At 44.3% G+C, this 22,677-nt stretch overlaps 1 long non-coding RNA gene across 1 annotated transcript; it reads right to left on the bottom strand.

The window, feature by feature from the left end:
* Positions 1-7,996: 7,996 nt before the first annotated feature.
* On the bottom strand, positions 7,997-16,143 carry LOC147995659 (uncharacterized). The gene is made up of 2 exons (XR_015683755.1): positions 16,085-16,143; positions 7,997-8,489 (listed from the first exon to the last, which is right to left on the bottom strand). It is a non-coding gene; the product is annotated as an uncharacterized LOC147995659 (long non-coding RNA).
* Between the last annotated feature and the right edge of the window lie 6,534 nt (positions 16,144-22,677).

The following is a 22,677-nucleotide window of genomic DNA, read 5'->3' as shown; positions in this document are numbered from 1 at the left end:
GGTTTAATTAAGGAATCCGAAATCCCACAGCGCGGCTGACAAATGATACAGTTAGCGCCCAATTTTCTGTTATTAAGTGGATCAGCACTACAGCCACAGAGCTTGGCAACAAAGAACAAGTCCCAGAGACTTGGGTTGGGGGCCAGGCGGGGGTAATAAAGGTCACATTCAAGCAGGGATCCACTTTTAACAGCAAACTGGATTCAGAAAGTGGTCGAAAATAGCAAGCAGCCTTGAAGCGGACAAAACAATCCCTCACCCCCCACCCCTACCCACACCACCATATACACAGGCCCAAAACGGGATGCTAATGTGGTTTCTGCTTCCAGGTACAAAACTAAGAAAGGCCTCCCAGGCAAAGAAATGCTCTAAGAAACACCTTGGGGTCATTTTCATAGCTTATGGGCAGAATTCCAAAGCCCAGTCCAGGACAAGATCCAGCCTGCGGTGAAATGCTACGTTTGAGCACAGAACGGCTGACCTTCCGTTTAGGGTCAGAAATCGGCTAATCTGTTTCTCAGACTTGCTTTTCAGAAGCTGAGCAGATATGATGAAATTTAACTGAAAAGATGCCAGACGCCATGTCTTTCCCCTGGAAATCTTAAAAGACGCTGGGAAGTCCATGCGCCGAGCTCACAGCGCCACCTACCGCTCTCTAGGCGCAACTCATCACTGCCCTGTTGAAAGGCTGCCCTGGAGAGCAGAGAGCCTCTTATTTAAGGTTAGCAGGTATTATGTTTATTTGGGGATGCATGAGGATGGAGAATATAGCAAGAAGGAAGCTTCGTCGCTGATTGGTTATAGGCCTGATTGATTATATAGTTTGGGAGGTTTGTTAACAGCTTCTAAAAAATGGTGTTTTTTTTCCTCCAAGACCTGTTTAAAGAAGTCACCAAGATATACAATCAATCAGACATGATTGTCAAGAGCATTTGACATTGAAATATGATGTGTAACAAGCAGTCGTTCATCTCCCTTCGCTGAAATTACCAAAGAAGCCCTGAGGCATAGAATCCTCAACATTGCAGAAGGTGGAGTTGGGTGTGGTCACAGCCGAGAGTTCTGAAAAGGACTCTGCAGTTGCCTTCCCACCAGTTCCTCCTCTGTCTGAAGACTATCCTCACTGGTGTGTGTGTGTGTGTGTGTGTGTGTGTGTGTGTGTGTGTGTGTGTGTGTGTGTGTGTGTGTGTTGGTGTGTGAATGTGTGTTGGGGTGTTTTAGGTGTGTGTGTGTGTGTGTGTGTGTGTGTTGGTGTGTGAATGTGTGTTGGGGTGTTTTAGGTGTGTGTGTGTTGGTGTGTGAATGTGTGTTGGGGTGTTTTAGGTGTGTGTGTGTTGGTGTGTGAATGTGTGTTGGGGTGTTTTAGGGATGTGTGTGTGTTGGTGTGTGAGTGTGTGTTGGGGTGTTTTAGGTGTGTGTGTTGGTGTGTGAGTGTGTGTTAGGGTGTTTTAAGAGTGTGTGTGTGTTGGTGTGTGTTTGTTGTGTGTGTGTTTGTTGGTGTGTGTGTTGGATTATGAGTGTGTGTTGGGGATATTTGGGGGAGTGTTGTGTGTGTGAGTGTGTGTGTGTGTGTGTTGGTGTGTGTGTGTGTTTGTTGGTGTGTGTGTTGGAGGTGTTTGGGGGTGTTGGTGTGTGAGTGTGTGTGTGGGTTAGTGTGAGTGTGTTGGGGGTGTTTTAGGTGTGTGTGTGTGAGTGTTGGTGTGTGAGTGTATGTTGTGTGTGTTTGTTGGTGTGTGTGTTGGAGTGTGAGTGTGTGTTGGGGATGTTTGGAGGGTGTTGGTGTGTGTGAGTGTGTGTGTGTGTTGGTATGTGTGTATGTGTGTTTGTTGGTGTGTGTGGTGGAGTGTGAGTGTGTGTTGGGGGATGTTTGAGGGGGTGTTGGTGTGTGTGAGTGTGTGTGTGTGTTGGTGTGTGTGTGTGTTTGTTGGTGTGTGTGTTGGAGGTGTTTGGGGGGTGTTGGTGTGTGAGTGTGTGTGTGTTAGTGTGTGTGTGTGTTGGGGGTGTTTTAGGTGTGTAGGTGTGAGTGTTGATGTGTGTGTGTGTGTGTGTGTGTGGTGTGTTTTGGTGTTTGTTGTGTGTGTTGTCAGACTGATCAAGCTCCCACTATTAAGCCCAGAGGGAGAGAGAAGATCAAAGGAAAGGAACACAAAGAGGAAGCCCTGCCTTTCAGGACTTGTACTGCCAAGCTTTACCCTGTCACTTCACTATAATCAAACTGTAATGCACAGACCCCTGTTTTCTATCAACTTTTACTTGCTCAGAGAAGGAAAAGATCTGAATCAGTCAAAGAAGACTTCACAATGAGTGGGAAATCTGACTTCAGGTTCAAGCTCAAATGTCGATGGAGAATAATCAGGCATCCAATAGAAGGGATGATATAAGCAAAGTCACGGAGGTCGAGGAGTAGTGGCTGTGTGCTATGGAAAGCGGTGCACACACACACACACACGCACACACACCACCACCACCACCACCACCAGTCAGAGGCAGGCACAGGTGTGATCACACACTGCTCTGCTCTGTTCTGCTAGTACGTCCTTCACACAACATTTACCATCACCTGATTTGCATGTGTCTGCACGTTTACTTTCTCCCTCCCCAAGACAAGCTACACAGTGGCAGGATCGCACTGCTACTCCTCTGCTCACTGCTCTTCTCAGTGGCCAGCTCGGGGGATGGTACATTATAATTTCTAGATAAATATGGAAGGAAGGGAGCTGGAAGGAAGGGAAAGTGGAAGGACACAAGGCGCTTAAACATCCTCCCAGAAACGCGAGTCATACAAGCAGATGGCCTGGAAGGATGGGAGAATCTCTAATTCAGGACAAGAAGACTGGGATAATTTCTGTTTCCTCCAAGCTGCTCAAAAGACAATAACAGTGGCTATGCGTAGGCCGTCAAAGCTTAATTGTGTGGGATGGATTATGAGGGAAGATGACTGGATGTGAAAGAAACAATTACTCTATGTCACCTACTGTAGTGACAGATCATACCCTCCAATAAAATGTAGCTCTGAGCTCTTAAAGATATGAACAAGTTAATGAGCATAAGTCTAGAATGCCCTGTGTCTGGAAGTATGGAAGTGCTCACCAATCAATGAACACCTGCCAAAGGGAGCCAAAACCCACTTGAAAGGGGTACCAGTAGCCAAACTTTGAAATGTTAAAGTTGAAAACAATGATAGCGGTGGTTTGCCCACTGCATAAAGTAAAAATCCATAAGGCACCTAAGAAACAGGCTAATCGAGAGACGCGAGCGGAAAGCTGTTCTTCCCAGCGAGTGCCAACTAACAAACCAGATGGAGCGATGGGCAGAGGAAGCCACCCTCAGAAGCCGCCATAAAGGAAGTTGCCAATAATCGATACGGCTGCAGAGTAAAGAGCCAGTAATCGATACGGCTGCAGAGTAAAGAGCCAATAATCGATACGGCTGCAGAGTAAAGAGCACCACAGACTAAAAATCACAGTGAAAGATAGTGACTACACGAAGGAAAGGGACAGAATCCAATTTGACTCGGTGCCACGGCGAAAGCCAAGGGAGGGGTCGGCATCAGGTGCCTCCCAGGGTGAGCACAGCGTCGTTTCTGTGACTCGGAAGAACACACAGCTAACACTAACCAGAGGTGTGTACTCGGCAGGCCCAGGTTGGCCTTCAGAACGACAGGCCAGGACTCTAAGCTTTTCTAGACCATGCAAGAAATGCTGAGGGGACAGTTCAGGCTGCAGGAGACTAAGGAGACGTGACAACTAACCAAGGGAATGTGGTGCTAGATCTTGTGCCAGGGCGGTGAACATGACATTGTTGTGCCTACGAGTCTAGTCTTCAGATGGCTGTGGGCAGTCTGGGAGCAGAGACTATTAAGATGTGGAGTGTTCTAAAACAAGGTAAAACACTCTGTCCCGCTTGTTGGCGAAAGTAAACAATGCAAAAGCCTCAGGGAGTCCGTGGTACTGACAGATGTGCTGGGCTCCTCCCTCTCCAAGCCCGGAAGAAGCAGAGAACTGTGGAGCTTCCAAGAGGACGCTCTCCCACCTGTTGGGCTGTCTGCAGATTGTACAGTGAACTCCAGGTTTCCGGCTTTCATGCCGCCTGTCACCCATCCTGGGATGTCCTTTTGATGATGTAGCTGAGTCATTCCTGCTCCTGGAAGTAACCCCCCATCTATATTCCTGTGAGCAACCTGGATAAAGCTCACTGCTTAGACCTCGGAGGCATCCTTACTTTGGTCTGTCTTTGGTTCCTATCCGGAGTAAGTAGACATTTGTTCATGTCTTCCCAAGAATGGTATCGCACAACAGACGGAAACATACCAGTGTTGTTTATTGTTTTATTTGAAGGACTGTATGGTAGTTACTCAGAAAATTTGACTTCTCAGGGATGCCTACCTGTCATATTTAAATAGACGTGTCTGAAGTTCGCCCTAACGTATCTCATTTCAAAGGAGCAATAATAGTAACAACGACTATATATAATAACGAGGTTTATTTTCATTGCAGAAGACAGTGTGTGAAGTCACCTTGCACATGGCCAATCCACACTACCAGTTAGTTATCTCTTCCAAAGAGAGGAAGAAAATGCTAAGAAGGCTGAGTCTGCTTCTCTTTCCATCATTACAGGGTGAAGCTCTCATGATGACCCAGCCCCAGTGTCTGGTTAGTAGTATTTACAGCAGATACTTAGCAACATGAACGTACAATGATAGTTCTTTCCAAATGCCACAGCACTTTGGGAGCCATAATCTATCATTTACCCCCATAGCACTCCAATGAAACGAGCGAATAAATTATTATTGCTGGTATTTGTATATTGTTGTTATGGTTGTTATCTTGATGAAATGGCAGTGCTGGGACCTCAGAGTAGTGCTAAATAAATAATAATTAAAATGATGCTTCACCTTTGCAGACAGAGAAACAAACTAGTCTTTGTATACATACAAACCACACACTCCAATATTCTCTGGACCACAGAGGCCTCTCTCATGCCCAGAGGAAAATTCTGGGATTTTGTACATCTAGGGTTTGGAACAGGTCCTCTTGACTTCCACAATCCAAGAAGTAAGCTATATGATCTTCAGCACAGAGGCCAATCATCTAGTTCCACCCCTGCATTTTCACCCATGGCATCCTCTTTCTGGAACCTTCTTCCATATAGTACGGTTGCCCAAGGACAAGTTCTTGAGCTGGGATAAGCAAATATAGTCTGACAACCGGAAAGGTCTCATGAGAGCACAATGCAGACCTTGAAGTTAGTTTAAACAGTTCTTCTGAGAGGAACAAGTCTCTGACCCCAAGGCATTTCACAGTGGCTCGCAGGAGTGGGGGTTAAAAGAGGCAAGGGATTAGTAACTCTGGACAGTTGGTGTGTATCCAGGACTTCACTGATGTAGATACAGGCCCTTTACCTCAAACTAACAGTTGAATTTTCTATATGAAGAATTGTGCCCCCACCCTCACCCCAGGCATTCAGACAGGCTTGGGCTCTGACTCCAGCTCTGGTGATTACTATGGGGCCTTACTCAAAATTCTCTGCCCCTCCAATCTTGTTCTCTCATTTAAAAATGCACATAAAGATAGAAATTCTGGGCTGGAATATGTAGACGCCAGCCCCATCTATTTTATTGCCTGTGAATGTCATTGTTTAAAATCAGAAATTCGCTGCTGGTTTTAACCCTGGGATGGCATTGATCAGATTGGTTTTGGTGACCTGATTTCTCATCTGTTTCCGCTTGTGCTGTTCTACGGTTTACACAAGCCAGGATTCAAGATTTCCTGATGGTTGTAGCTTTGTTCCACTCGGCTTCCCTGACTTCTCTGGTGTCAGGTCAGAGAAGGACCAAAAGCAGCTGTAGATTCATCATTATGTCTGATCGGGAAATGACATCCCTGCCCAAAAAAGACCCCAGACTACAGCGTGCAGTGACCAAGAGCACAGTTGGAACCTCTCACAAAGACCAAATACCTATTTAAAAATTAGAGGGACCACCAGACATGGTATCATATGCCTGTAATTACAACGCCCCAGATTCTGAGGCGTGAGGACTCAAGTCTGAAGCCAGCTCAGGATGACTAGAGACATTCTGTCTAAAAACAATACAAAATAATAATGTTTTATGACAACAAGTTAGGAATAAGGGAAATCACATACCCTTCAAAGATGTCACTATTGGGTCAGTCAAATGAACCAGCAGGTAAGGGCATTGAGTGAAATGTTCCTAGAGGTAAATCTGAGTAAAGTCTGAGTGAAGCTGTTCTTCATGCTGTATCATGTTTACAGTTTATTATAATTTTCAGAAGAGGAGGAGGAAGAAGAGGAGGAGGAAGAGGAAGAGGAGGGGGAGGAGGGGAGGAGGGGGAGGAGGAGGAGGAGGAAGAGGAGGAGGAGGAGGAGGAGCAAGGGGAGGGGATGATTCAGGTCTCCAATAAGGGACTGGAAAAGCCAATGGATACAAAAAAAGCAGATGCCTCCTTTGATCTCGATGTTTTGTAACACTGTTAACAATGACAATATCATTTGCATAAACATGGCTAAGGTTTTACTACAATGCTCTCATGAAATTTAGACACTACTTTACATGCCTTACATATATTAACACATTCCATAATGGTTCATACACGTATCTCATTTGATACCTTGACCTCAAGTTTATGAATGAGAAAATAGTAAAAGTGAGCCAGTAGTGAATAGCCTCGCTCCTGCCTGTGACAGGATGCTGTGGCGCCAGGACTCACTCCTGGCTCTGTGACAGGATGCTGTGGCCCCAGGACTCACTCCTGCCTGTGACAAGATGCTGTGGTCCCAGGACTTGCTCCTGCCTGTGATGGTTTGCTGTGGCCCCAGGACTCACTCCTGCCTGTGGTGGTTTGCTGTGGCCCACTCATGTCTCCTTCTGCTTCCTGTTGCACCTCCTTCCACCCCAGGTGGCTTTCAAGCCTAGGAGAGCACCAACTCACCTCACTGGAAGAGCTCACAGATCCTCCAGCCCCACCTCCTGCATACCGAAGGGACATGGAAAGATCTGGCTCATAGCTTCCCACAGCTCTCCCCAAAGGGGTGAATTTCCTCATTGTCATCCTTCTAAAGCAAGGTGGTGCTGGCCCTGCTGACAGACCCAAGCTTTCATCCAAGTGTCAAAGGTGCCCCTCCCCTGCCCCGGAAGCCATAATATGAGCATGGTGTGAGGCTTCCGTGCAGAGAAAGGTTAGACGCATGTGGACGAGCTCACATTACACAGGTTAGACGCATGTGGATGGCAGCCACTGGCTCATACTACACAAGTCTGATCACATCAAGCTTGTTGGGAGGTGCTACACATTTAGAAGGCTAGATAAGGAGTCATCCATCACGGCACAGCAAAGGCTTCTGCTCTGGAGGGAGACCAGGGTTTTATCCTCCAAATGCCTAAAATATGATGGGACAGTCAATGTATTTAAAGTGGCTTAATAACACTACCCAAAGACTGACCCTGCATGGGTAGTAACACTACATGGACTGACCCTGGGCTTCAACTGCATAGGTAGCAATGAATAGCCTAGTAAGAGCACCAGTGGAAGGGGAAGCCCTTGGTCCTGCCAAGACTGAACCCCCAGTGAATGGGATTGTTGGGGGGAGGGCAGTTATGGGGGGAGGATGGGGAGGGGAACACCCATATAGAAGGGGAGGTGGAGGGGTTAGGGGGATGTTGACCTGGAAACCGGGAAAGGTAATAACATTTGAAATGTAAATAAGAAATACCCAAGTTAATAAAGATGGGGAAAAAAATAAAGTGGCTTAATGAAACACAAAATGGATTCTGAGTTTTGTTTTATTTTATTTTAGTTTGGCATCCTTTTGTCTTATTGGTCTTTTGTTTGATTTTTCATCTTTGCTTTTGTTTTGTTTTAAAGAGAAATAATGAAGCTGGGTGGGAGGAGTTGGGGGAGGAGAAAGAATATCAAGATCTATTATACGGGAAAGAAGAATAAATTAAATAAAAAAACAAACAAAAAAAGAAAGCAAGTTTGAAAGCCATCACTTTTAATGAACTGCTCATCAGAGTGGACAGTGGCTAGTCATAGACAGAAACAGCCAAAGCCAATACCCTGTGGAGAAGGGATGAAGGTGTACACAGTACTGGGGACACTCACACAGGGAGCACACAAATGGAGAAGGATGAGGCTTGGGACCAAACGTTATCAATCCCAATCTCCTATTCTGGGAGAACCCAGAATAAGCCTGGAGTGTGTTCTAGGTATCTGTGTAGGCTTGTACACACATACGTATACACACACACACACACACACACACACACACACACACACACACACACCATGTGACCTGCCAACCACAGCTTACTAAGCATTAGCTTCATTCTGTTTAGTATGACAAGCCCAGCTTTCAAGACTCTTCAATGGAAACGCTTTGTTCCCTGTTAGACAGGAAGTGGCATAATTTCCAGTTCTAGAAGTGCCCCATCCAGCTCTCAATGCTGCCAGTCCTCTGACTTAAACAAGCTGAGGAGGAAAGAAGGAGAGAGGTGTGTCATTCTTACTCATCAAAGGTACCCTAGTGGAAAAAGGCAAAGCCTTCAGCCCAATAGAGAGGAGGTTTGCACAGCTCTGACTGCCCTTGTCACTTTGTAGTCACGTGATCCTGGCAAATTGCTTCCTTTCAGCCAGGGATCCTCTCTAATACACAGGCTTTCCCTGACTGAGGTCCTGGGGATGAGATAAGACATTGTACGCAAAGCTCCTGACCTCCCATCCGTCTGGATGACTCACTGTGGTCAGGACTAAATAAGCTCAGCCTTGCAAGAAACCACATTGCTCTCCTTACAGCACCAACAGGACTTAATCACAGCAGTCCCACTTAACAAGTTAGATTTGCTCCCACTACTGTCCTGTGTACAATTCTAGCTTACAGACTTAGCATTTCATCTCCCAAACACCATTGTCTCATAACAGAAGAAAACTTAAGGCATCTGAGCTAGTCAGGTTACTACAAATGCCCTATCTGTAACTATGAAGCTTTGGTGAACAAAGGCAGTCTTGAACACCACCTTTTGTGTGTTGGTGTCCGCTGCCCCTTACTTCCTCTCACTCACACACCCCTTTCTTACATACCCTTTTGTGTAAGGAGTGGCTATAGAGAAGCAAAGCCTGAGCTCTCATGACTGGAATCAAGATAAGAGCTTTAAAGACAATGCCCTGGGGATGTAGACAGGGTCGTCTTTCTTGCCTATAATTATCTCTTGGAAAGAGTCTTAAACAATAAGTGAGATCTTGCCACATAGAAGGGATCAGACATCTTGACAGCTGAAAGGTGAAGAAACAAAAGCATGCTGCACACCTGGAGACACAGGTCCTCGTGCATTGTGGGGAGGGAAACTTGGGGAGATGGGCTGGGGTGTCTGGTGACCAGGCACTTTGCAGCACTCATAGAACTTCAAGAGAACCAGGAAAAGTGGGTGAGATGAGCAGCTTGGCATGGCATATATCCATCCAGTCAGGCCTTGCTAAGCAGAGCTCATCAAAGTTGAGCAGGAAGAATAATGACCAAGCAGATTTCTGACAGGCCCTGCCTGCAGTGTCTAGCAGGAAGTACCACAGCCAGGTAACAGAAATAAGCGAGAGGGTATTGGCCTTTCCTCCTCTGTAGACCATTACACTCTGGTTTGGGCAGAAAGCCCACCAAGAGCTCATGCATTATAAACAGGTGCTACCTGGAAGCAAGATGCCAGCAGGCAGACTCCCAACCTCCCTGCCTGCCCAGGAGGATGCCAGATGAGGCTCACAGGCTCCTTCCCTGAGAAGCTGGATTCCTCCTAAACCCCAGGCATCTCCCACTTCCTCCAAGGCTGGTTCTCATCTTATTCACCTAAGACCCTCCAGCAGCCAACCAAGATCCATACAGTTCATAACTCCACACCAATTGGAGAAGCAACCACCGCTCACTGGGCACACAGGTCAGCAGCAGCTTCCTATCCTGTAACCCGTCTCTCACTGAAGATGAGCCCCATCCTCAGGTCTTACACCCCCACTCAAGGCCAACTCAGAACCCTCCCCAAGAATGGATCCATAATCAAGTCGGGAAAGGGATAAACGGGGCACAACATGAAAGCTACAGCCCATTATGATCAGCACAGGAAGAGGACCTGCAGGAGGAAGCGACCAACAGAAGAGAAAGAAAAGGGGTTTCCCCAGCCATCACCTCAGTCATCTCTTCATCACCTGAAGTCACACGCACGCACACACGCACACACGCACACACACACACACACGCACACACACACACACACGCACACACACACACACACGCAAACACGCACACACACACCTAGATTCATTCAGAATGTTTGTGAGGGCATCCATACCAGCCTAGAAACTATAAGGGTTAGCTCATCTCCCAGGCCTTGCCATTGCCTATTTTGATATGGTCAACAACCAGGGCCACAGGGGCCAGAATCCTGGTGATTTCGGTAGCCACACAGCCTTCTGAAAACAGTCTTTCCAGGTTCTTGTTTCCAGACTTCTTGATCACTTGCTGCCCACGAGCCAGGAGTCCTCAAACTTCTTCTCCAGAGCTAGGCTATAAATATTTCAGGATTTGCAGGATTTGCACACGTGGGCTCTCTCATCACTACCCATGCCTTTACAGTGTAAGCACACCTGTAATCATCACATAAAACCACACTGCAAGAAACTTTTATTTACTTTAAAAAGTAGGGAATTGGCTGTGTGTGTCTCACAAGTTATGTAATTCCACACCTGCCACAGTATTTCGGTTTTCTGTTTATGCTTGCTGCAGTTCTCCTGATATGACACCTAGCCCAAGGATGTGTGAGCTGTGAACCGCCCTGCTTGTCTGGTGACATGACCTTAGCTCAAGTCCTAGGCATCTTGAAGTTAGTTGGCCTTTGTTTTCTCCCTCCCTCTCTCTCTCTCTCTCTCTCTCTCTCTCTATATATATATATATATATATATATATATATATATATATATATATATATGTGTGTGTGTGTGTCTCTGTCTTTCTCTCTCTCTCTCTCTCTCTCTCTCTCTCTCTCTCTCTCTCTCTCTCTCCATCTTAATCCTCTCTCTTTCTCTGTCTTTCTCTGTCTCTCTGTCTTCATCTCAACTTCCCTCTAGTGCACACTCATTGTGGTTTCAACAAACTCTGGTCACCTCTCCACACTTTTGTCTCAGCATCACTGCCTTGCTTTAGGTTTTCCTAGTAACAGTTGTGTCCCAATAAGGGACAGACAAGGAGTCTAACTGGAACAATTCAAGTTGGCCGATGCGCCATGGCAGAAGCCAGATGGAGAGGAGACCTAGGCATGGGATCAATGCTGTCACTCAGGGTTTGCAGTTATGCATTGTTTCTGGCACCCAGGCCATCAGAAGACGGAGAGCAGGTAACCAGGACCCACAGCAGGCCTTGGCCAACAATGGATGCTGAAAGATCAGGTTTGTGGGTTTTCTGTTCATTTTCTTCTTCTTCTTTTTTTTAAATTAACTTGAGTATTTCTTATTTACATTTTGAGTGTTATTCCCTTTCCCGGTTTCCGGGCAAACATCCCCCTAATCCCTCCCCCTCCCCTTCTTTATGAGTGTTCCCCTCCCCATTCTCCCCCCATTGCTGCCCTCTCCCCAACAATCACGTTCACTGGGGGTTCAGTCTTAGCAGGACCAAGGGCTTCTCCTACCACTGGTGCTCTTACTAGGATATTCATTGCTACCTATGGGGTCAGAGTCCAGGGCCAGTCCATGTATAGTCTTTAGGTAATGGCTTAGTCCCTGGAAGCTCTGGTTGCTTGGCACTGTTGTTCATAAGGGGTCTCAACCCCCTGCAAGCTCTTCCGGTTCTTTCTCTGATTCCTTCAACAGGGGTCCTATTCTCAGTTCAGTGGTTTGCTGCTGGCATTCGCCTCTGTATTTGCTGTATTCTGGCTGTGTCTCTCAGGAGCGATCTACATCCGGATCCTGTCGGCCTGCACTTCTTTGCTTCATCCATCTTGTCTAATTGGGTGGCTGTATATGTATGGGCCACATGTAGGGCAGGCTCTGAATGGGTGTTCCTTCTGTGTCTGTTTTAATCTTTGCCTCTCTATTCCCTGCCAAGGGTATTCTTGTTCTCCTTTTAAAGAAGGAGTGAAGCATTCACATTTTGATCATCCGTCTTGAGTTTCCTGTATTCTAGGCATCTAGTGTAATTCAAGCATTTGGGCTAATAGCCACTTATCAATGAAGGCATACCATGAGTGTTTTTCTGTGATTGGATTACCTCACTCAGGATGATATTTTCCAGTTCCAACCATTTGTCTATGAATTTCATAAAGGCATTGTTTTTGATAGCTGAGTAATATTCCATTGGGTAGATGTACCACATTTTCTGTATCCATTACTCTGTTGAAGGGCATCTGGGTTCTTTCCAGCTTCTGGCTATTATAAATAACACTGCTATGAACATAGTGGAGCACATGTCTTTTTTATATGTTGGGGCATCTTTTGGGTATATGCCCAAGAGAGGAATAGCTGGATCCTCAGGTAGTTCAATGTCTAATTTTCTGAGGAACCTCCAGACTGATTTCCAGAATGGTTGTACCAGTCTGCAATTCCACCAACAATGGAGGAGTGTTCCTCTTTCTCCACATCCTCGCCAGTATTTGTTGTCACCTGAGTTTTTTATCTTAGCCATTCTCACTGGTGTGAGGTGAAATCTCAGGGTTGTTTTGATTTGCATTTCCCTTATGACTAAAGATGTTGAACCTTCCTTTAGGTGTTCCTCAGCCATTTGGCATTCCTCAGCTGTGAATTCTTTGTTTAGTTCTGAACCCCATTTTTTAATAGGGTTATTTGTCTCCCTGCAGTATACCTTCTTGAGTTCTTTGTATATTTTGGATATAAGCCCTCTATCTGTTGTAGGATTGGTAAAGATCTTTTCCCAATCTGTTGGTTGTCGTTTTGTCCTAACAACAATGTCCTTTGCCTTACAGAAGCTTTGCAGTTTTATGAGATCTCATTTGTCATTTCTTGATCTTAGAGCATAAGCCATTGGTGTTTTGTTCAGGAAATTTTTTCCAGTGCCCATGTGTTCAAGATGCTGCCCTAGTTTTTCTTCTATTAGTTTGAGTGTATCTGGTTTGATGTGGAGGTCCTTGATCCACTTGGACTTAAGCTTTGTACAGGGTGATAAACATGGATCGATTTGCATTCTTCTACATGTTGACCTCTAGTTGAACCAGCACCATTTGCTGAAAATGCTATCTTTTTTCCATTGGATGTTGTTCACTTTCTTCTTAAATTAGACCTTCTTATCAAACACAATAAGTTAATTAGAAAATTGAGATTTGCGGCACTTCCGGTATTTAGCAGGAGTCCCAAACCTGCGGATCCCTGCCTGCAGCAGCTATCTGCTCCCAAACCCTGTGGGAGAGAGACCTCACCGCCTGGACAAGTGGGCACTCCTGACACTGCAGAGCGGAAGAGACCACCAACACTGCCCTCCCCTGCTCACATCCCTGGCCCAAGAGGAAACTGTATACAGCCTCTGGGTTTCCCTAGAGGAGGACCCAGGAGCCGCAAGTCCTCTGCATCTGAGACACCGCCGGAACCTGAAGGGACTGACCAGATAAACAGTTCTCTGCACCCAAATCCCGTGGGAGGGAGAGCTAAACCTTCAGAGAGGTAGACACGCCTGGGAAACCAGAAGAGACTGCACTCTGCCCACATCTCAGACGCCAGAGGAAAACACCAAACGCCATCTGGAACCCTGGTGCACAGAGGCTCCCAGAAAGGGCGGTGCAGATCTTCCTGGTTGCTGCCGCCACAGAGAGCTCATAGGCAGCACCCCACGAGCAAACTTGAGCCTCGGGACCACAGGTAAGACCAACTTTTCTGCTGCAAGTGACCTGCCTGGTGAACTCAAGAAACAGGCCCACAGGAACAGCTGAAGACCTGTAGATAGGAAAAACTGCACGCCCGAAAGCAGAACACTCTGTCCCCATAACTGACTGAAAGAAAACAGGAAAACAGGTCTACAGCACTCCTGACACACAGGCTTATAGGACAGTCTAGCCACTGTCAGAAATAGCAGAACAAAGTAACACTAGAGATAATCTGATGGCGAGAGGCAAGCGCAGGAACCCAAGCAACAGAAACAAAGACTACATGGCATCATCGGAGCCCAATTCCCCCACCAAAGCAAACACGGAATATCCAAACACACCAGAAAAGAAGATCTAGATTAAAAATCACATTTGATCATGATGCTGGAGGACTTCAAGAAAGATGTGAAGAAATCCCTTAGAGAAACACAGGAAAACATTAATAAACAAGTAGAAGCCTACAGAGAGGAATCAGAAAAATCCCTGAAAGAATTCCAGGAAAACACAATCAAACAGTTGAAGGAATTAAAAATGGAAATAGAAGCAATCAAGAAAGAACACATGGAAACAACCCTGGATATAGAAATCCAAAAGAAGAGACAAGGAGCTGTAGATACGAGCTTCACCAACAGAATACAAGAGATGGAAGAGAGAATCTCAGGAGCAGAAGATTCCATAGAAATCATCGACTCAACTGTCAAAGATAATGTAAAGCAGAAAAAGGTACTGGTCCAAAACATACAGGAAATCCAGGACTCAATGAGAAGATCAAACCTAAGGATAATAGGTATAGAAGAGAGTGAAGACTCCCAGCTCAAAGGACCAGTAAATATCTTCAACAAAATCATAGAAGAAAGCTTCCCTAACCTAAAGAAAGAGATACCCATAAAAATACAAGAAGCCTACAGAACTCCAAATAGATTGGACCAGAAAAGAAACTCCTCCCGTCACTTAATAGTCAAAACACCAAATGCACAAAATAAGAAAGAATATTAAAAGCAGTAAGGGAAAAAGGTCAAGTAACATATAAAGGCAGACCTATCAGAATCACACCAGACTTTTCGCCAGAGACTATGAAAGCCAGAAGATCCTGGACAGATGTCATACAGACCCTAAGAGAATACAAATGCCAGGCCAGGTTACTGTATCCAGCAAAACTCTCAATTAACATAGATGGAGAAACCAAGATATTCCATGACAAAACCAAATTTACACAATATCTTTCTACAAATCCAGCACTACAAAGGATAATAAATGGTAAAGCCCAACATAAGGAGGCAAACTATACCCTAGAAGAAGCAAGAAACTAATCGTCTTGGCAACAAAACAAAGAGAAGAAAAGCACACAAACATAACCTCATATCCAAATATGAATATAACAGGAAGCAACAATAACTATTCCTTAATATCTCAAAACATCAATGGCCTCAACTCCCCAATAAAAAGACATAGATTAACAAACTGGATATGCAACCAGGACCCTGCATTCTGCTGCCTACAGGAAACGCACCTCAGAGACATAGACAGACACTACCTCAGAGTGAAAGGCTGGAAAACAACTTTCCAAGCAAATGGTCGGAAGAAGCAAGCTGGAGTAGCCATTCTAATACCAAATAAAATCAATTTTCAACTAGAGTCATCAAAAAAGATAAGGAAGGACACTTCATATTCATCAAAGGAAAAATCCACCAAGATGAACTCTCAATCCTAAATATCTATACCCCAAATACAAGGGCACCTACATACGTAAAAGAAACCTTACTAAAGCTGAAAACACACATTGCACCTCACACAATAATAGTGGGAGATTTCAACACCCCACTCTCATCAATGGACAGATCATGGAAACAGAAATTAAACAGAGAGGTAGACAGGCTAAGAGAAGTCATGAGCCAAATTGACTTAACAGATAATTATAGAACATTCTATCCTAAAGCAAAAGGATATACCTTCTTCTCAGCTCCTCATGGTACTTTCTCCAAAATTGACCATATAATTGGTCAAAAAATGGGCCTCAACAGGTACAGAAAGATAGAAATAATCCCATGCCTGCTATCAGACCACCACGGCCTAAAGCTGGTCTTCAATAAAAATAAGGGAAGAATGCCCACATATACGTGGAAATTGAACAATGCTCTACTCAATGATAACCTGGTCAAGGAAGAAATAAAGAAAGAAATTAAAAACTTTTTAGAATTTAATGAAAATGAAGATACAACATACCCAAACTTATGGGACACAATGAAAGCTGTGCTAAGATGAAAACTCATAGCGCTGAGTGCCTGCAGAAACAAACAGGAAAGAGCATATGTCAGCACCTTGACAGCACACCTAAAAGCTCTAGAACAAAAAGAAGCAAATACACCCAGGAGGAGTAGAAGGCAGGAAATAATCAAACTCAGAGCTGAAATCAACCAAGTAGAAACAAAAAGGACCATAGAAAGAATCAACAGAACCAAAAGTTGGTTCTTTGAGAAAATCAACAAGATAGATAAACCCTTAGCCAGACTAACAAGAGGACACAGAAAGTGTGTCCAACGTAACAAAATCAGAAATGAAAAGGGAGACACAACTACAGATTCAGAGGAAATTCAAAAAAATCATCAGGTCCTACTATAAAAGCCTATATTCAACAAAACTTGAAAATCTGCAGGAAATGGACAATTTCCTAGACAGATACCAGGTACCGAAGTTAAATCAGGAACAGATAAACCAGTTAAACAACCCCATAACTCCTAAGGAAATAGAAGCAGTCATTAAAGGTCTCCCAACCAAAAAGAGCCCAGGTCCAGACGGGTTTAGTGCAGAATTCTATCAGACCTTCATAGAAGACCTCATACCAATATTATCCAAACTATTCCACAAAATTGAAACAGATGGAGCACTACCGAATTCCTTCTATGAAGCCACAATTACTCTTATACCTAAACCACACAAAGACACAACAAAGAAAGAGAACTTCAGACCAATTTCCCTTATGAATATTGACACAAAAATACTCAATAAAATTCTGGCAAACCAAATCCAAGAGCACATCAAAACAATCATCCACCATGATCAAGTAGGCTTCATCCCAGGCATGCAGGGATGGTTTAATATATGGAAAACCATCAACGTGACCCATTATATAAACAAACTGAAAGAACAAAACCACATGATCATTTCATTAGATGCTGAGAAAGCATTTGACAAAATTCAACACCCCTTCATGATAAAAGTCCTGGAAAGAATAGGAATTCAAGGCCCATACCTAAACATAGTAAAAGCCATATACAGCAAACCAGTCGCTAACATTAAACTAAATGGAGAGAAACTTGAAGCAATCCCACTAAAATCAGGGACTAGACAAGGCTGCCCACTCTCTCCCTACTTATTCAATATAGTTCTTGAAGTTCTAGCCAGAGCAATCAGACAACAAAAGGAGGTCAAGGGGATACAGATCAGAAAAGAAGAAGTCAAAATATCACTATTTGCAGATGATATGATAGTTTATTTAAGTGATCCCAAAAGTTCCACCAGAGAACTACTAAAGCTGATAAACAACTTCAGCAAAGTGGCTGGGTATAAAATTAACTCAAATAAATCAGTAGCCTTCCTCTACACAAAAGAGAAACAAGCCGAGAAAGAAATTAGGGAAACGACACCCTTCATAATAGACCCAAATAATATAAAGTACCTCGGTGTGACCTTAACCAAGCAAGTAAAAGATCTGTACAATAAGAACTTCGAGACTCTGAAGAAAGAAATTGAAGAAGACCTCAGAAGATGGAAAGGTCTCCCATGCTCATGGATTGGCAGGATTAATAGAGTAAAAATGGCCATTTTACCAAAAGTGATCTACAGATTCAATGCAATACCCATCAAAATACCAATCCAATTCTTCAAAGACTTACACAGAACAATTTGCAAGTTCATCTGAAATAACAAAAATCCCAGGATATCTAAAACTATCCTCAACAATAAAAGGACTTCCGAGGGAATCACTATCCCTGAACTCAAGCAATATTACAGAGCAATAGTGATAAAAACTGCATGGTATTGGTACAGAGACAGACAGATAGACCAATGGAATAGAATTGAAGACCCAGAAATGAACCCACACACCTATGGTCACTTGATTTTTGACAAAGGAACCAAAACCATCAAATGGAAAAAAGATAGCATTTTCAGCAAATGGTGCTGGTTCAACTAGAGGTCAACGTGTAGAAGAATGGAGATTGATCCATGCTTATCACCCTGTACAAAGCTTAAGTCCAAGCGGATCAAGGACCTCTACATCAAAGCAGACACACTCAAACTAATAGAAGGAAAAACTAGGGAAGCATCTGGAACACATGGGCACTGGAAAAAATTTCCTGAACAAAACACCAATGGCTTATGCTCTAAGATCAAAAATCGACAAATGGGATCTCATAAAACTGCAAAGCTTCTGTAAGGCAAAGGACACTGTGGTTAGGACAAAATGGCAACCAACAGATTGGGAAAAGATCTTTACCAATCCTACAACAGATAGAGGCATTATATCCAAAATATACAAAGAACTCAAGAAGTTAGACCGCAGGGAGAAAAATAACCTTATTTAAAATGGGGTTCAGGGGGCTGGGGATTTAGCTCAGTGGTAGAGCGCTTAACAAGGAAGCGCAAGGCCCTGGGTTCGGTCCCCAGCTCCGAAAAAAAGAACCAAAAAAAAAATGGGGTTCACAGCTAAACAAAGAATTCACAGCTGAGGAATGCCGAATGGCTGAGAAACACCTAAAGAAATGTTCAACATCTTTAGTCATAAGGGAAATGCAAATCAAAACAACCCTGAGATTTCACCTCACACCAGTGAGAATGGCTAAGATAAAAAACTCAGGTGACAGCAGATGCTGGCGAGGATGCGGAGAAAGAGGAACACTCCTCCATTGTTGGTGGAATTGCAGACTGGTACAACCATTCTGGAAATCAGTCTGGAGGTTCCTCAGAAAATTGGACATTGAACTACCTGAGGATCCAACTATACCTCTCTTGGGCATATACCCAAAAGATGCCCCAACATATAAAAAAGACACGTGCTCCACTATGTTCATCGCAGCCTTATTTATAATAGCCAGACGCTGGTAAGAACCCAGATGCCCTTCAACAGAGGAATGGATACAGAAAATGTGGTACATCTACACAATGGAATATTACTCAGCTATCAAAAACAATGACTTTATGAAATTCATAAGCAAATGGTTGGAACTGGAAAATATCATCCTGAGTGAGGTAACCCAATCACAGAAAAACACACATGGTATGCATTCATTGATAAGTGGCTATTAGCCCAAATGCTTGAATTACCCTAGATGCCTAGAACAAACGAAACTCAAGACGGATGATCAAAATGTGAATGCTTCACTCCTTCTTTAAAAGGAGAACAAGAATACCCTTGGCAGGGAATAGAGAGGCAAAGATTAAAACCCACACAGAAGGAACACCCATTCAGAGCCTGCCCCACATGTGGCCCATGCATATACAGCCATCCAATTAGACAAGATGGATGAAGCAAAGAAGTGCAGACCGACAGGATCCGGATGTAGATCGCTCCTGAGAGACACAGCCAGAATACAGCAAATACAGAGGCGAACGCCAGCAGCAAACCACTGAACTGAGAATAGGACCCCCGTTGAAGGAATCAGAGAAAGAACTGGAAGAGCTTGAAGGGGCTCGAGACCCCATATGTACAACAATGCCAACCAACCAGAGCTTCCAGGGACTAAGCCACTACCTAAAGACTATACATGGACTAACCCTGGACTCTGACCTCATAGGTAGCAATGAATATCCTAGTAAAAGCACCAGTGGAAGGGGAAGCCCTGGGTCCTGCTAAGACTGAACCCCCAGTGAACTAGATTGTTGGGGGGAGGGTGGCAATGGGGGAAGGATGGGGAGGGGAACACCCATAAAGGAGGGGAGGGGAAGGGATTAGGGGGATGTTTGCCTGGAAACCGGGAAAGGGAATAACACTCGAAATGTAAATAAGAAATACTCAAGTTAATAAAAAAAATTTTTTTAAAAAAAGAAAATTGAGATTTGCAAGCTCAATTTCTTTAAACCATTGGATTCAAGAGGTAAAAATCTTTATAAAATTGATATAAAAATTCATGAATTTATAGTCCGAATTATTGTTTATAACCTCATTGTGGGGTCCAGACAAGGGCAGAATCAGAGGAATAAAGAGCCAACTGACTCCCTGTCTTCCCTCATCCCACTGTCTTCTCTCACCATCACCCGGTGGTCAAACCCAACCAGGAAATAGGCACCAGAAGAGACCACTGATACAGATCACACTTGATGGGTTCCTGGGGCAGAGGGTGGGAAGAAAGAGCACACTGGGGAGCAAGCATGTGTGCATGTGCGCATGTGCGCATGTGTTCATGTGTGCCATAGCATGCGTGTACAGGTCAAAAGAACAGTTTAGTGAATACACTGGTAGGATGGTTCAGTGGGTAAAGGTGCTTTCTGCCAAGCTTGCCCACCTGAGTGTGTTCTGCAGGCCCCACATGGCATAAAGAGAAATTGGTTCCTGTAAGTTGTCCTCTGCTCCATGTGTGTTTTATGGCATTCATACCCACACACACAGGAACATGTTAATACATGTAAAAAAAATCAATATTGGGATAGAAAATTGCCATCCTCTCCTCTTTTCTCAACCTCATGGAATATTTCTACTACATGATACTGACCTTAAATTCTCCCAGCATGGGGACAAGCACCTTCCTTAGCTACTTGGGAGTTAAGCAAACAAGACAGAGCTAATTTTTATTAACCTAATCAGAATGCCTCATCTTACCCAAACATTTTTCTTGTTTCTTCCTTCCCTGAGATAATCAAAGTAAGTCTATATTGGATGAAAGCCCTATGGTCTTAAGGCATGAAGGAGAAAATCAGGTCAGGGAGCTGGGGATGTAGCTCACTGTGGTGGAGTGTTTACTTGACATGCACAAGGCCCTGGTTTCAATTCCCAGAACTACAGGGAAAAAAAATAATTAAATCAGATCAGAGCTCTCCAATACATTTTTAATAACGTGAACTGCTTTTACATATTGCATTACAAAAGCCACTTTCGTCAAAAAGAGGAATAATTTGTTTTGAAATTTATTTTGAGATTATTATTTAATTACATCATTTCCCCCTTCCCTTTGCTCCCTCCAAAGTCTCCCATATACCAGTTCCTGCTTGCTCTCCTTCAAATTCATGGCCTCTTTTTCCACTAATTGCTATTGCATGCACAGATTATATATATGTGTATATATATATATATATATATATATATATATATATATATATATATATATATATATATACCTAAATATAACCTGTTCAGTATGAACATTATTTGTAATATTAAGCTGAAAGAGAGACACCTACCTGCTGTTCGCTGTCATTACATCTGGATATTAGATGATCACTTTTGTCTCTGCTCCCTACATTTTCTACAAAATTTAAATAGAAGAATGGGTAGGATCCAGGTTCTCTCCCCGTTTCCACTCACGCTGTGGCTCATAACCATCTGAAACTCCTGTTGTAGGAAGTCGGAAGGAAGAACCTCTGAAGGTAAAGGCAGCTGCAGGCACAAAGGACTCTCCAGTCGGGCAGGCCCAGCCTGTCACTCTGGATTCTGAGGGAGTGTGTCTGAGACATATGTCTACCAGCATAGCCTGTGACTCAGTCCTGCCCAAAGACATTCCCTGAGAGAAACATGCACCCAGTCCCATGGCAATCTTCAGTCTTCTTTCTGTACCCCTGACCCACACCATGCCTCATGCTCCTCTTCCTGCACCGCACTCCTGATTCAAAGACAACTCCAAAACTGCTCTCTCCTTTGACCAGCCCCATACTAATGAAGAAACTGATAAGGTTTCAAAGGCTAAGCATTTCTAGAATTGAACACACTTGTTATCTTCTCCAGCTAGAGAAAATGAAATCTGGAAACCAATGCGCAGACTAGTAGGGTCACAGCTCCCACAGCCTTGGCAATAAGTTACCAGCCTATACATGATCTCTGAAGCAGTTGCCTGCTTGGAGGTTTCATTCAGAATGCATTAGCATAAGCAGACCCAGGAGGCTGTGTTAAGTCTGCAAAGGGTTTCAATTTTCCTCCACCAAGAGGCTCAGTTGTTACCAGAAATCATACCCCATTCTTACTAGCATGCCTTTCCACAGCCAGGGAGCCAATCCCTTCTGGATTAGTCCCAGGTCTTCCTGGAGCTGGAGAAAAGGGTCACATGGAGTGAACTCACAATCCTGCAGGAGTGCAGAGGCAGACTGCAGGGATTCCAGGAAGACATAGGATTTCTCTGACTTCAGCTGATTGTTTTGTGTATACCACCTAAAGCAAGTGGCCAGCCCAATCTGAACACCATGCGTGGCCATGGCTTTGCCATCCTGGGAGCAGGATGAGGCTATTGTCCAAACGGGCATCCTGGAGACCAAAAGGACTATCACTGATACCTGGGCAAGAGCAGGTGTTAAGCAAGTGAGTCCCTGATGCATGATCAGCTGAAGTCTTCTGTGTCCCTCAGCATGGGGCCTCCTGCTAGGATGGTGCTCAACTTTCTCCCAGAGCTGAAAAGAAAGCATCCTCCCAAATCAAGTCGTGTCTTAGTCAGCAAGCTCCCTAGCACCCCAGGAAAGAAGCTAGCACAAAGGCCACAAAAAAAAAAAAAAAAAAAAAAACCACTCTTTTTCGCCTGCCTGCATGTCTGCCTGCCTTGTAGGACTGAGCCACTGCTAGACCCCTGCTGCTGATCATTGTTGGGGAGTCGGACTACAGACTAGAACATCTGATTGGA

The sequence above is a fragment of the Rattus norvegicus genome, chromosome 3 (genome assembly GCF_021556685.1).
Source record: "Rattus norvegicus strain SHRSP/BbbUtx chromosome 3, alternate assembly SHRSP_T2T, whole genome shotgun sequence".
NCBI classification, from domain to species: domain Eukaryota; kingdom Metazoa; phylum Chordata; class Mammalia; order Rodentia; family Muridae; genus Rattus; species Rattus norvegicus.
The sequence above is the reverse complement of the archived record's forward strand: the minus strand, read 5'-3'. Positions and strand labels throughout refer to the sequence as shown.